General features: G+C 34.8%; 1 protein-coding gene across 2 annotated transcripts in view; it reads right to left on the bottom strand.

Annotated features, from left to right (window-relative positions):
• COL8A1 (collagen type VIII alpha 1 chain) overlaps positions 1-11,868 on the bottom strand; it is a 138,850-nt gene that overhangs the window by 43,131 nt on the left and 83,851 nt on the right. For both annotated transcript variants that reach the window (XM_015593029.2, XM_006916544.3), the window contains exon 2: positions 10,467-10,589. The gene's annotated coding sequence lies outside the window, so the exon portion shown is untranslated. The remainder of the gene's footprint in view (positions 1-10,466; positions 10,590-11,868) is intronic.

Below are 11,868 nucleotides of genomic sequence, written 5' to 3'. Positions count from 1 at the left end.
CTTCCTTCCTTCCTTCCTTCCTTCCTTCCTTCCTTCCTTCCTTCCTTCCTTTCTCTCTATTTCTCTCTCCCTCTCTCTCTTTCTTTTCTTGTGGTAAAAACAGATAACATGAGATCTACTCTCTAAATAAATTTTTAAGGGTATAGTATAGTATTGTTAATAGTAAGCACGCTGTCATGCAGCAGACCTCTAGAATTTATTCATCTTGCACATCCGACACTGTATACCCATTGAACGGCAAATCCCCACTTCTCTTTCCTCATCCCCTGGCAACCACCATTCTATTTCTGCTTCTATGAATTTGACTGTTTTACATACCTAGGAGATGTTCTTGATATCTCTTTTTCTCATGTATCTAATCCATCAGCAAGTTTTAGGATCTCTGCATGAAAACTTATCCCTAGTCACCGTTACTAAGGTATCGCATTTTGTCTAGACCACTGTAATAACCCCTTAACAGGAGTCCCTGCCTCCTTGGTTAATCCCAGAGAAGCCAGAGTGATGATTTAAAGATATAGATGAGATTTTGCCGCTCTCCTCTTCAAAACCCTCCCAGGCCTCCTTACCCCAGCTAGTGTAAATTCTGAGCTCCTGCCACAGATAGTCTGCAAGGCCTACATGATCTGGTCCTGCCCTCTTCCCAGACACCATCTCTGTAGTCACTGTGCCAGTGGTCTCCTTGCTACTTTGGAACAAGTCCAGCAAGCTCCCAACCCTGGGAATTCCAACTTGCAGCTAGTCCCCTCTGCCTAAATTGCCTTTCAGATCTTTGTACAATCTGGTCTCCTCCAGACCTCATCAAATGTCACCTCTTCAGAGAAGCCTGCCCTGATCATCCAGTTTAAAGCCGTGCCCTTAAGGCCCCCACCATTCTCTACGCCTTTTCCTTACTTGGTTTTTCTTCATTACCAGAAACTGTATTGCATATTTATTTGTTTTCATGTTTCCTGAATTATCTCCAACTAAATAGAATGTTAGCTTTGAAGGTGGAATGCCATTTTTGGCTTCATTCACTGCTAAGTCCCCTAAACCTAAAACAGTACACATAGTAGATTCTATTGAGTAAATTAATAAAGAGTTTTTGCTATCCTTAAGGCTGAATTAATCTTTTATTTCTACCATATTTGTACAAGAAACATTTTTCTAACTCAAGTATCATAGGACAGTCATCTGATGTCAGGATTTTATTGTTAAAATAAATTATAATTGTGGGGCAAGCTTAGGCCTAATAATTAGGATATGTGGCCCCTCCACCATTCATTTTTTTTTCAAGCTATTTAAAATTTCTCTTTTTCAATTTCCTTCATTTCTCAAACAAGGTTGGTAATAAAACTTATCTAGCCTAATTCTGGGTTTGCCGTGATGAGTAAGTAAGTGGAAATACTTAGAATGACAACAAAATCTATTAAAGTGAGATACTAATATTTCACTCTACTATATTTTAATGATTATTCTTTATCCTCTAACTCTGTCTATGTGTTTCTTTCTCTTCATTTCTATGAATCTTTATACAAGCAGGTCTTAGTATGTTACACAAACACAAATGCAAAGCAAACACTAATACTTTGACTTGATAATCATCCTGTAGTGTTTGGTTTACTGAGGTAAGAAATGGTTAGTAACTGAGAAGTCTTGGATAATGAGCTAAAAGGATTAGCCAGGACTAGGAAGAAACCTAGGGTAAAAGAAGTCTGGAGTAGGGGCAGGGAAGGCGGGGGTTGGACCTTAATCCATCAGCAAAGATGTGATTTTTCTGCAGAAGACATTTGTTGAGGACCTTTGAGTGGCATGACAGGCAGGAGTGTAGGGCTCAGATGCATCCGCTAAGTACAACATCCAGAAAGAGAAGTGAAACATAGACCTCCCTGGTCGAGCTCTTCAGTTCTCTGCAAACTCCACAAGTGTTGTTATTTGCTGTTAGCACTTCTTGACAATAGACCAGGAGATAGAATCTGCTGTCCAGCTTCTTCCTCACATGCAGAACAATTTGAGAAAAGACAATATGATTACTGCCCATTATCTCCTTGTTTACAATTGTGATCCTATTTGCTGGATAACTTGAGCAGTTACTCTAAGATGTAATATGGCCTTAAGGAACTCCCAAACCATGTAAACTGCATTTCTATTTTTCTACTTTATAGATGGAGAAAGTGGACTCCAGAGAAGTTAAGTAACTTGTTCAAGATTGCATAGCAAGTTGAAAATTGATTCCGAGTTGGTGTTCTTTTTGCTGCTTTATGGTATCTTTGTGTAGGTAGAAACATTTCTTTAGTTATTACGCATGGATTGATTTCATTTGGAAGAATAAGATGACTTAATTATTTTAGTTTTTATTTTATAAAAATTTTCAGATCCATATCTGGGGACTGAAGACCATTTCCAGGTACCAATTGTTTCAGTAAGTATTTTAAATTGCTGGTTTAAGAAAGGCTGGCTAAAGTAATATCTCCCTAGGAGCTGTCTGGGTTCAATCCCAAGTCTACCAGTTTACTGGCTGGGAAACCTCAGGCAAGCTGCTCAGTTTCTTGGTATATCTGGGGTTATATTTCCTGTCTGTAAAATGGAGATAATAATTGTATCTCTTTCATTGGGGTGCTATGAATAACTGAACACATATAAAGTATTAGTATAGTGCCTAGCACATAGTTAGTAATATATACATGTTTCTTTTTACAGTAACTAGATACAAATGTAGATAAGACTAGAGTACATTAGAGCTTGTGTCAGGAGTTCTCATCTTGAACATAGTTTTGTAAAAGTTTTCAAGTGAAAACATTTTTGTAGTGTTTAGATGCAGCAACTCAAAGCTGTCACTAGATGGCAATTGTGGTCCATTGTGACTTCAGCGGCTCCAGGTTTTAGCAGATAAGTGAAACCCTGGAATTTGTTTTCTGTGCCCTGGAGTATTGTGAACTCAGGCTGCCCCTTCCCCATAAGGTGAGCCTTAAAAAATAAAAACAAAAAACTGTTACAGCCAGCGGAAATCAGCAAAATTTGCCTTCTGTGGCCACTCTTGAGACTCACCCACAGTGCCCAATCCACCTCATAGCAGCCCTGCAGAAGCCTGCGTTTATCTGCCAATATCCCATTGTGAATTTGTTTATCAGGCGTGCTGTCATCAAGTGACAAGAGGGCAGTGCTACAATCCTGTGTTAAGAAGATTAATTAGTGGTTTTCAAAATCTGTTTTCCGGTCCCCCACAGGAGCCTCAGTACCACCTAGGAACTTGTTAAAAATGTAAATTATTGGGCACTATCTCAGACCTACTGAACAAGCATCAGTGTTTTAACAAGCCTACCTTATGATTTTGATGCCTCCTAAAGTTTGAGAACCACTGAAATGAACCAATACTTAGCATCATATAAATGTCGGTGCTGGGTGGGTCCTTAGACAATATTTTTCCCAACCCACTCATTTTGCCGAGAAAAAAAACTGAGTCCAGAGAAGTTAAATGACTCACTGAAGACACAGGGTTAGGCTTGTGGCAGAGAGTGGCCCCAGGATTCTAAGTTGTATCCTCCTGTTTTTCCCACCATACTCTGCACTCCTTGCCGCCTCAAAACTGAGACCTCTAGGTACACACATTTTAGCCTGATATCTCTTCATGAAGAAAAAAAAATCCCTATTTATTTATACAGGAGTTGGTTCATTCATCTCAACAGACATTTTTTCAGGGATAAAAAATGCGTGCGATGCAATGAGTGTGATGCATTTTCAGTAGTGCGTGTATGTGTCTTAAAAGCGAAGGGATCAAGTGAAAAAGTGTCATGTTCTCAAATACTAGGAGACGCAAATGTGCAGGGTCCCCTGGGAAATGGGCAAGTGCAACTAAGTCAGGCATAGGGATTAAGGAAGACAGGTAAGAGGAGAACGCTCCAGAGCAGAACTTTGGGTGATGGGTAGGAATTCATCAGGAGATGAAGTAGGGAACGGACATTTAGAAAGAGGGATCAGCATGTGCTAGGGCATCAGGCCATGAAATAGTGTGGGCAATCGCCAAGAATTTGGTTTGATTGAAGGGAAGGGTGTATGTGGAGGAGTTATCGTGTTATAAATAATAATAATATTACTACTACTAATAATATCTGACACTTATTGAATGTTAACTATGAATGTTAACTATGGGCCAAGCACTGTACCAAGCATTTTACATCTAATATTAGTTGATTTAATTTTTAAACAACTTTTAAACTGCTGTTGTTCCTATTTCATAGATGACAATAGAAATACAAGCACTGTTCTATTTTCCTTCAAATAAATGACTTTCCTTAGGCAGACACTGAACTTAGAAAAAGGCTTAATATTATTTGTTTTAGGACGGTCTCTATAATGGATAGTAGATGTGTATTTTGGGGGGATAAGGAGTATGTTTTTAATACGTATAATTTTATTATAAGCATATTTTTCATAAATGCATAAAATCAGAAGGATTTTGACATTCTTTTTTAACACAAAGAATAAATGTCCCATTATTCTTTGGTCTATCAGCAGCTGTGGAAGTAGCTGATTTCTCATGATAATAGGTAATTGTGCCTGAAAAGTGGCAAAGAAAGCTCCTTTAAATTATTTGATTCGCTGAAGAAAGAAAGCTGAATAATGAGTTAGTGACTTGGTTTGAAATCATTGGCTTTGTTATATTTTTGGTTTTCACATTATACGTGTTCACTGTGAATATGCTTTTTGTATAATTACATGAATATTAGTCAATATTAGCATTTTTCTTCCTTACATAGGAGAATTGACAACAAAACTAAAATTCAAGTTAAAAAGTTCTGGTAGGATTCGAAATACCTAGTCTTTCCCAGGTAAGCTTCCAGAAATTCCTGGATTCTTTGGGAAATTTTATAATGATTTCACTTTTTCCTGAGAAAATAACGATTCCGTTCCTTTGTTTTATCATCTGCAAAACATTGGTATTGGGTGAAATAATCTAGAAGCCCTCTTTTAGCTCCAATGGTCTGTGGATTTATGATTTAATGATTAAATGGCATAAAGAACTCATTTCTGAGATTTCTTTGTAGTAAAATTTTAAAGTTTTCATAAAAGAAGTTATCATACTAAATATTTCTCCATAAATGTTTAAACAGGATGCCTAAAACATCTCTATTTTTCAGTTTTTAGGATCCCTAAGACTCTATCCAGCTCAAAAGATGTGATTATATGATAATCACGTGAAATTTTACATATCTCAGGGACTAAGACTAAGGTCTGTTTTAAACAGACATCATTAGATATGATGGATGGCCCAGTTTGTTTTAAGGTAGAAGAGCTGCACTTTACATAATGATCTGCTTTTCTCATTGCTGCAATAACAACTTTGAGTTTTAAAAGTTCAGATTACAACCTTGATCTTTCATGTTCACAGCTAAGGGTAAAATTGCTTTCTCAGGACAATCTAGAAAACTCAATTCAATTTTCACCTTCCTTGTCTAGAGAAGTTGAATAATCCATAGGTTGCTTTATCTTGAATCAAAGGAGGGGCAATAACTCCTGAAAAGAAGAACCTAAAGAATGTATAATTATTTTAAAATTTTGTGATCGAGAACAAAATTTGTGTTTTACTCCCCCTAGACAATTTTTGCCTTTCTCATTTGCACTCAATTTTAGAGTTGATTACAATAATTTTTCTATTTACTTATTATACAAGTATTACATGTTTATTCTGGAATTATTGCAGAAAAGTGTAAAGAAGGACATAGAAATATGTAATATTCTGCCACCCAGAGTTGGCTATTGCTAATATTTTTCTCTTTGTTCTTAGGTAAACAAGAACATTAAGAAATTGGCGCTAGAGTAATCGGGGAGATCACTTTATAAGTTATATAAGTGTTTAATTATTATACTGTATTCTTGAAACTAATATAAAATAATAAGAAAAAAGAAATTTGCAACAAATTATACAATATATTTTGAAGTCTTTTTAAAATTAATATATAATTAGCTTATATACACAAATTTTAACCTCTATCTGCAAAAATAGCATATTATTATGCAAAAAGTTACAATATTCTTTTAGTCTCACTATTTTGTGACTTTCAGTGCTGTTTTGATTTAGGTTTTTTTTTTTTTGTTTGTTTGTTTGTTTTCATTCTTTCTTTTTGCAGAAAAGATTTAAGATAATTTCCACATGGGTATAATATATAGAGGAAAGCAAACCTCTGAAATGTACGAGATAGTAAATGGTTAAAAGCTTCGGTTCTGCTCCCTGTTGCTAATTTTCAAGTCCTTAAATGAGATAACTTGGTCTACCTCTTAGCACAGTGCTTGAGTCTAAATAGTAAATGCTGAATAGATCTTAGCTTTCCGTGATTTGAGCTATTTGTTACTGTTTTGTTTTTTTCCTCCTAAAAAAGAATCCATTTTTCCTGAGGATTTTCAGTTAGATTTTCCAAAATGGGAATAAACTACTGCTTTAGGAGTTACATATAAAATATCGTAGTGAATTGGAAGGGGAAATAAAACATACTGTATTTTATAATAAATTTATATATAATTATTATTTTATATTGCTGATATCACCTAATAGTCCAATATTTCGTTCAGTCATAATGTTTAATGGGAACATATTTTAAAATAAGGTGTGCTACAGAGCCATAAATACAATTTATAGTTCTTTCTGTGGTACTTTTACTCTAAGCCTTTCAAGCAAGCATTCAGCAAGTATAAAATGAGCTGTTTTAATGAATGAGCAATTTGAGGTATCAACTAATGAAGTCTGACTTTTACCCTGAATGTGGAAGACGTGAGAATGACCGAATCATTGCCGATAATGTGCATTGCTCTATGCTTGACAGAGTCTTTGGAATTTGTTTCAGCCACATCAAGACAGGTGTATAAATAGGGCCAGTAATGTGAAATCTGTACTGTGGGCTCTGAACAATGGAATTTTTTAGTGCAGTGCCGTCCAATAGAAACAATGTGAGTCACATATGTGACTTCTTATTTTCTAGTAGTCACATTAAAAAAGTTAAAAGAAATAGGTGAGATTAATTTTAGTAATATATTTTCCTTTAACTCAAGATGTCGAAAGCATTAGCACCAATAAAAAGTATTAATGAGATATTTTACATTCTTTCTCATTCACAGTCTTAGAAATCCCGCACGGGTTTTACATTCACTGCACATCTCAGTTGCGACTAGCCACATTTCAAGTGCTCAATCACCACGCTTACCTCATTGCTACCATACTGGACAGTGCAGCTCCAGTCATTCCCTCTTTGAAGGCACCAGAGGGCAGCAGTGTGGTGTAGAGGAAAAAAGACAAAAGGCTAACTTGGAATCATAATATATGTCTGTTCCTAGCTCTGACATTTGATATTGACGTGACTGTGAGCAAGTGATTTAGTTTCTCTCGGTCTCAGATTCCTACTTTCTATAATGGAACTCGTTAATAACTGCCATACTTCTCATAGGAGGCTGTGGGAAAGATTAAATAAGATATTGTATGTGAAAGTGCTCTGTTAGATCATAAAGCACCGGACACATGTAAGGCATTAATACCCCTTTTATTGTACATTTACTCTCATGACTTGCCCAAGGCCACATTCCAAGTTGGTAGGAGAATCAAGGATAGAATCTGGGGCTTCTGACTTCTAGCCATCTGCTTCAACTAAAGGCTGCTCATACCAAGCTGGCTTAAAAACGAAAAACCAAAAAAAAAAAACCCTCCCTCCCTCCAAAAAATGCAAATCCTTTTAATTTAAAAAAAAAAAAGAGGAAGGAAGAGAGTGGCAATAAGAAGTAAATTCCATATTAAATAGCTGGGTCTTCTTGGCCATTGTCATAATGTTCTGCAGTAAAGTTATACATACAGGACGTTTATATACCTATATATTAGAATTACAACCATTAAAGATTAGACTTTATTGCTGTCATATAATATAAACCCCCACGTTCTTCAAACTTTCAAACAACTTCTAAATTGAACTGTGGTTTCCCCACTCTATTTATCTCCGAAATATGGTACAACCACAAGAAAGCCCTTCTCTACTGGGTTTGATTAATAAAGCAGATATGGATCAATTCAGCAGGTTTTCCATGGATTATTTTTGGTTACAGATGTAGCTCATTAATTCTCATGTGTGAGATACTACCTCTCTAGTGTGAATCCAAGAGACACATTAATCTCTGAACAGAAAGTGGGAATAATTCAGTTCAATCTATATTTATTTGTGCTTGCTGTGTATAAGGCACATTAGGAATTTTAATGAGTAAAAGGAGTTTGTTTCTATGTTAAGTGTCACTTAGAGATATGTTATTTAACTTGAGGAAAATATAAAATATGCCTAACAAAATGGCTATGTTCTATGTATGACTCAGGAATCTATATTTTTAGAAGGTAAAAAGATGATCAGAAAGGAAATTCCAGATTACCCAAAAATAATTTAAAAAGTCACATCTTTTACTTTTAGAGAGCACACAGAGGATGGGTTATCATGATCTATTTCCATTTTCCCTAATTGTAACCTTATCATGGTTTTCATATTAAATTTTTTAGGTCATTTTTAATTTTTGTTTCAAATTAATTTCTTCTAGAACTTAAAAATCACATAAAGTATTTAGAATTTTATACTATGTGAAATTAAGTACAAGCCAAATTCATTTTCACTGAGAAGACATACATTCAAAAAGTTCTTTATTATTTTTTCAGTCAAAATCCTTTCTTAAAAATGACTTTCATTTGGTTATTTTTATTGGAAAACTATCATGTATAAGCTTTGGGCCTGCCTAAATTGATGACCATGTTGAATAAATGTAATTTTTATTTTTGTTTGCTGAATCATCGCTGTTGACCATTGAATAAAATAGTTTATTGAATAACCTTTACATTTTCATGCTTTTGCACCCTAGTTTAAAAACAAAGCTTAATTTTCTTAAAGTCTAATAAATGTATTTTTGATATTTTCACATAACTTTACAAGCAATTCCTCTCCTCTGCCCTATAATAACCACCTTCTGCATTTTTATGATTTAGTTTAACACTATTATTATAATTTTTTACTAGGTGAGCCCATCAATGCCCTTGGAAACAAGATTTTGCTACAAAAAAATCCAGAAGCTGAGCCTGCTATTGGTTGCAACAATTATAAAGTTTCTCTGGATTGTATTCAGAACCCTACGCTGACATTATGACTAACCGAATTCATGACTTCTGCATCAGCTTCTCTAAAATATGTGATGGGCTTGAGTCCTATAACCTGTTGCTTAAATGAGCATATATTTTTTTATTCAATGGTTATGTGTTATAAATATTTCATTTGATTAACATCTGGCCTTAATGAAATCCAGCCAAAATAATTTACCTGTAGTAAAAATATGATATCTTAGGAAAATTATTAACATATTTGAATTGCTCCAGGAATTGAGAAAGAATTCATTTTAGACCGGATGTGCTCATGTGACATTAAGTGCAGGACTAGATGCTGAGCTTTTATTTTGTTGCCGTTCCAGTGCACTTCCGGCAAGAACAAAAAATCTGAGGAATCTTAACTATTCATTCTTTAAATTACTAAATACAATTATATAGACTAAAAAAAGCCATTGTACTACTAAATATTAGGAAATATTGAATTGTGTGTCCAAAAGTCACACTTAGAACCAGGCAATAGTAATAAGCATAGAGTGGCTGTGGATACTATGAGATAATGTCTACTTGTCAGAAATGGATGGTATTTTCCATCAAAGTTTGAAAGTTAATGATGTATTTTATATTTTAATTGCTTCTAATGATAGGTCAATTAAGGAAAAAAGATTCTATGGATATATTCAATATCATATGTGAATAAAACTGTATTTATTATATCATGCTCTGTTTCATTCTTCCTAAATTGTCTTTAGAAAAATTTAGGATATGTCACTTGAGTCATCTGAAAGGAATCATTTTTTTCATTACAACTCATAACTTAAAACTATAAAATATCAGCCAGAAAAAAATTGACCCAATTAGGAGAAATTTGATAATGGTAGAAAAGCACATACAGATATGACTAGGAGATGATAAGATTATTTTAATTTTCCCATTTGCACTGGAATTATTTATTTTGCAAATCTCCAGATCTTTTATTACTTAAAACCCCCTGCTGAATCATGAAAAGAAGCTTAAGTTAGCAATTTTCCTCTGCAAAAATCTAGCTGCTAGCATCTGGTGAACACTTGGATAACCTAGTCAGGTCCTATGGAAACGATTATTTTAAGACTATTCAACATGCCTAGAGTTAAAACACCAGAAGCACACTCTGCACATGCATTTTACTATCTAGGATTTTAGAACCTGGCGTTAGTAGCAATGGTCTAACGGTTTTGCAGTGGTGGAGATGGGGATAGGAGATAGGACATGCAGGCAGGCCGGATACCCGAGTGTCAGCCAACCGACCCTGTGCTGCCAACAGTGATCTCTGCGGCCTCCTCCCCTGTGGACCACCAGTGGCCAGGCCACTATGCCGCCCTCCATAGTTTCTCGCACTTACATTTAGACTTGGCTGCCTCTGGGATCAGGACTAGTGTCCTCGCTTGTGCCTTTGTGCTTTCCTGTGGCACGCTTAAGGCTGGTTTTTGTCTCTTCACCCTATACTCCGCTTCCAGAACACCGTCTGAAGTAGAAAAAAAAGGATACATTTACTCAGAAAGACAACAAGTAGCTGAATTGTTATCAAAGTGTATTGGTTTGGATCATAGGAGAAATTACATAATAGGAATATATTAATACACATCAGAAAAATTGCTATTATTTGCCAAAATTTAAATGCATATTTAGGAGATATTAGAAATCTTTGTATGATGATTAGGAGAGAGAATATTTTTTCGGGGGTGTGTAGGGGGATTCTATACATGTAGATATGCACTTATTTATTTTTACACATATACTATATGTAGTTTTTGTTCAAATAAACAATTTATTATGTATCTTTATTGCTTTTCATGGCTATATTATGTGCTAAGTTCTCATTAATTTAATTCCCATTAGTACAGATTTAAAATAATTTAGGAAGGATTTGGGCATTTGCTACAGAGGAAGCAAATTTGTCAGTAAGTTATACTTCAGGGAGAAAAGTTAGGTTTATTTTTAAAAAGTGAACTCTTCCAGCAACACTTTTTCCACCCAATCTGTATACAACAGTATTTGAGCTAGAAATTATTTTTAGTTATTTATCAAATCTGTTAGGGCTTTAATTTGGCAATACTTACAGGTTTTTGTTTGGGCTTTTGTGCAATTTAGTTGAAGACACTTTAGGAATCATCTATAATGTAGACTTTTTAAAATCGTATTGGACTTCTTTCCACTTAAACTGAGTTTTGGAAATTTAACTCTGTTTTGGATAATAGATACTCTATTTTGTTTTGATACAGTCCTTAAAGACTTGTTTAGGAAATATTTTCTACATTTGTTGTTCAAAAAAGATTTAGATAGACAAAAAGATTCGAAAGCTGGGATTGGTCGATTAGGAAATAATTGCTGAATTGGGTATCCAATATAGAATTTCTGCAATGTGATTTAAATGATATGTTCTAGAGCAGTACTATTCAGTAAAACTTCCTGTGATAATGAAAATCTTCTATGTTTGCACTGTATATAGCCATTAGTCATGTATGGCTATTGAGCGCTTGAAATGTGGCTAATACAAATGTGGAGATGAATTTTTAGTTTTGTTTAATTTTAATTAATTTGAATTTAAATAACTGCTTGTGGCTAGTGGCTACCTTATTGGAAAGTACAGTTTAAGAGTTTATCTGTATTCTGTATTCAACATAAAATAAAGAAATACTTGAATATCTTCTAGTTACTGAATGTCTATAAAACATGAGTGTCCCCAAAACACAAGGCCTAGGGCTCTGTGTCATGGCCATCCATAGGGGATCCCAAAGGATGGG

The sequence above is a fragment of the Pteropus alecto genome, unplaced genomic scaffold (assembly GCF_000325575.1).
Source record: "Pteropus alecto unplaced genomic scaffold, ASM32557v1 scaffold164, whole genome shotgun sequence".
NCBI lineage: Eukaryota > Metazoa > Chordata > Mammalia > Chiroptera > Pteropodidae > Pteropus > Pteropus alecto.
Note: the sequence above shows the minus strand (reverse complement) of the source record. Positions and strands in the feature narration are given on the sequence as shown.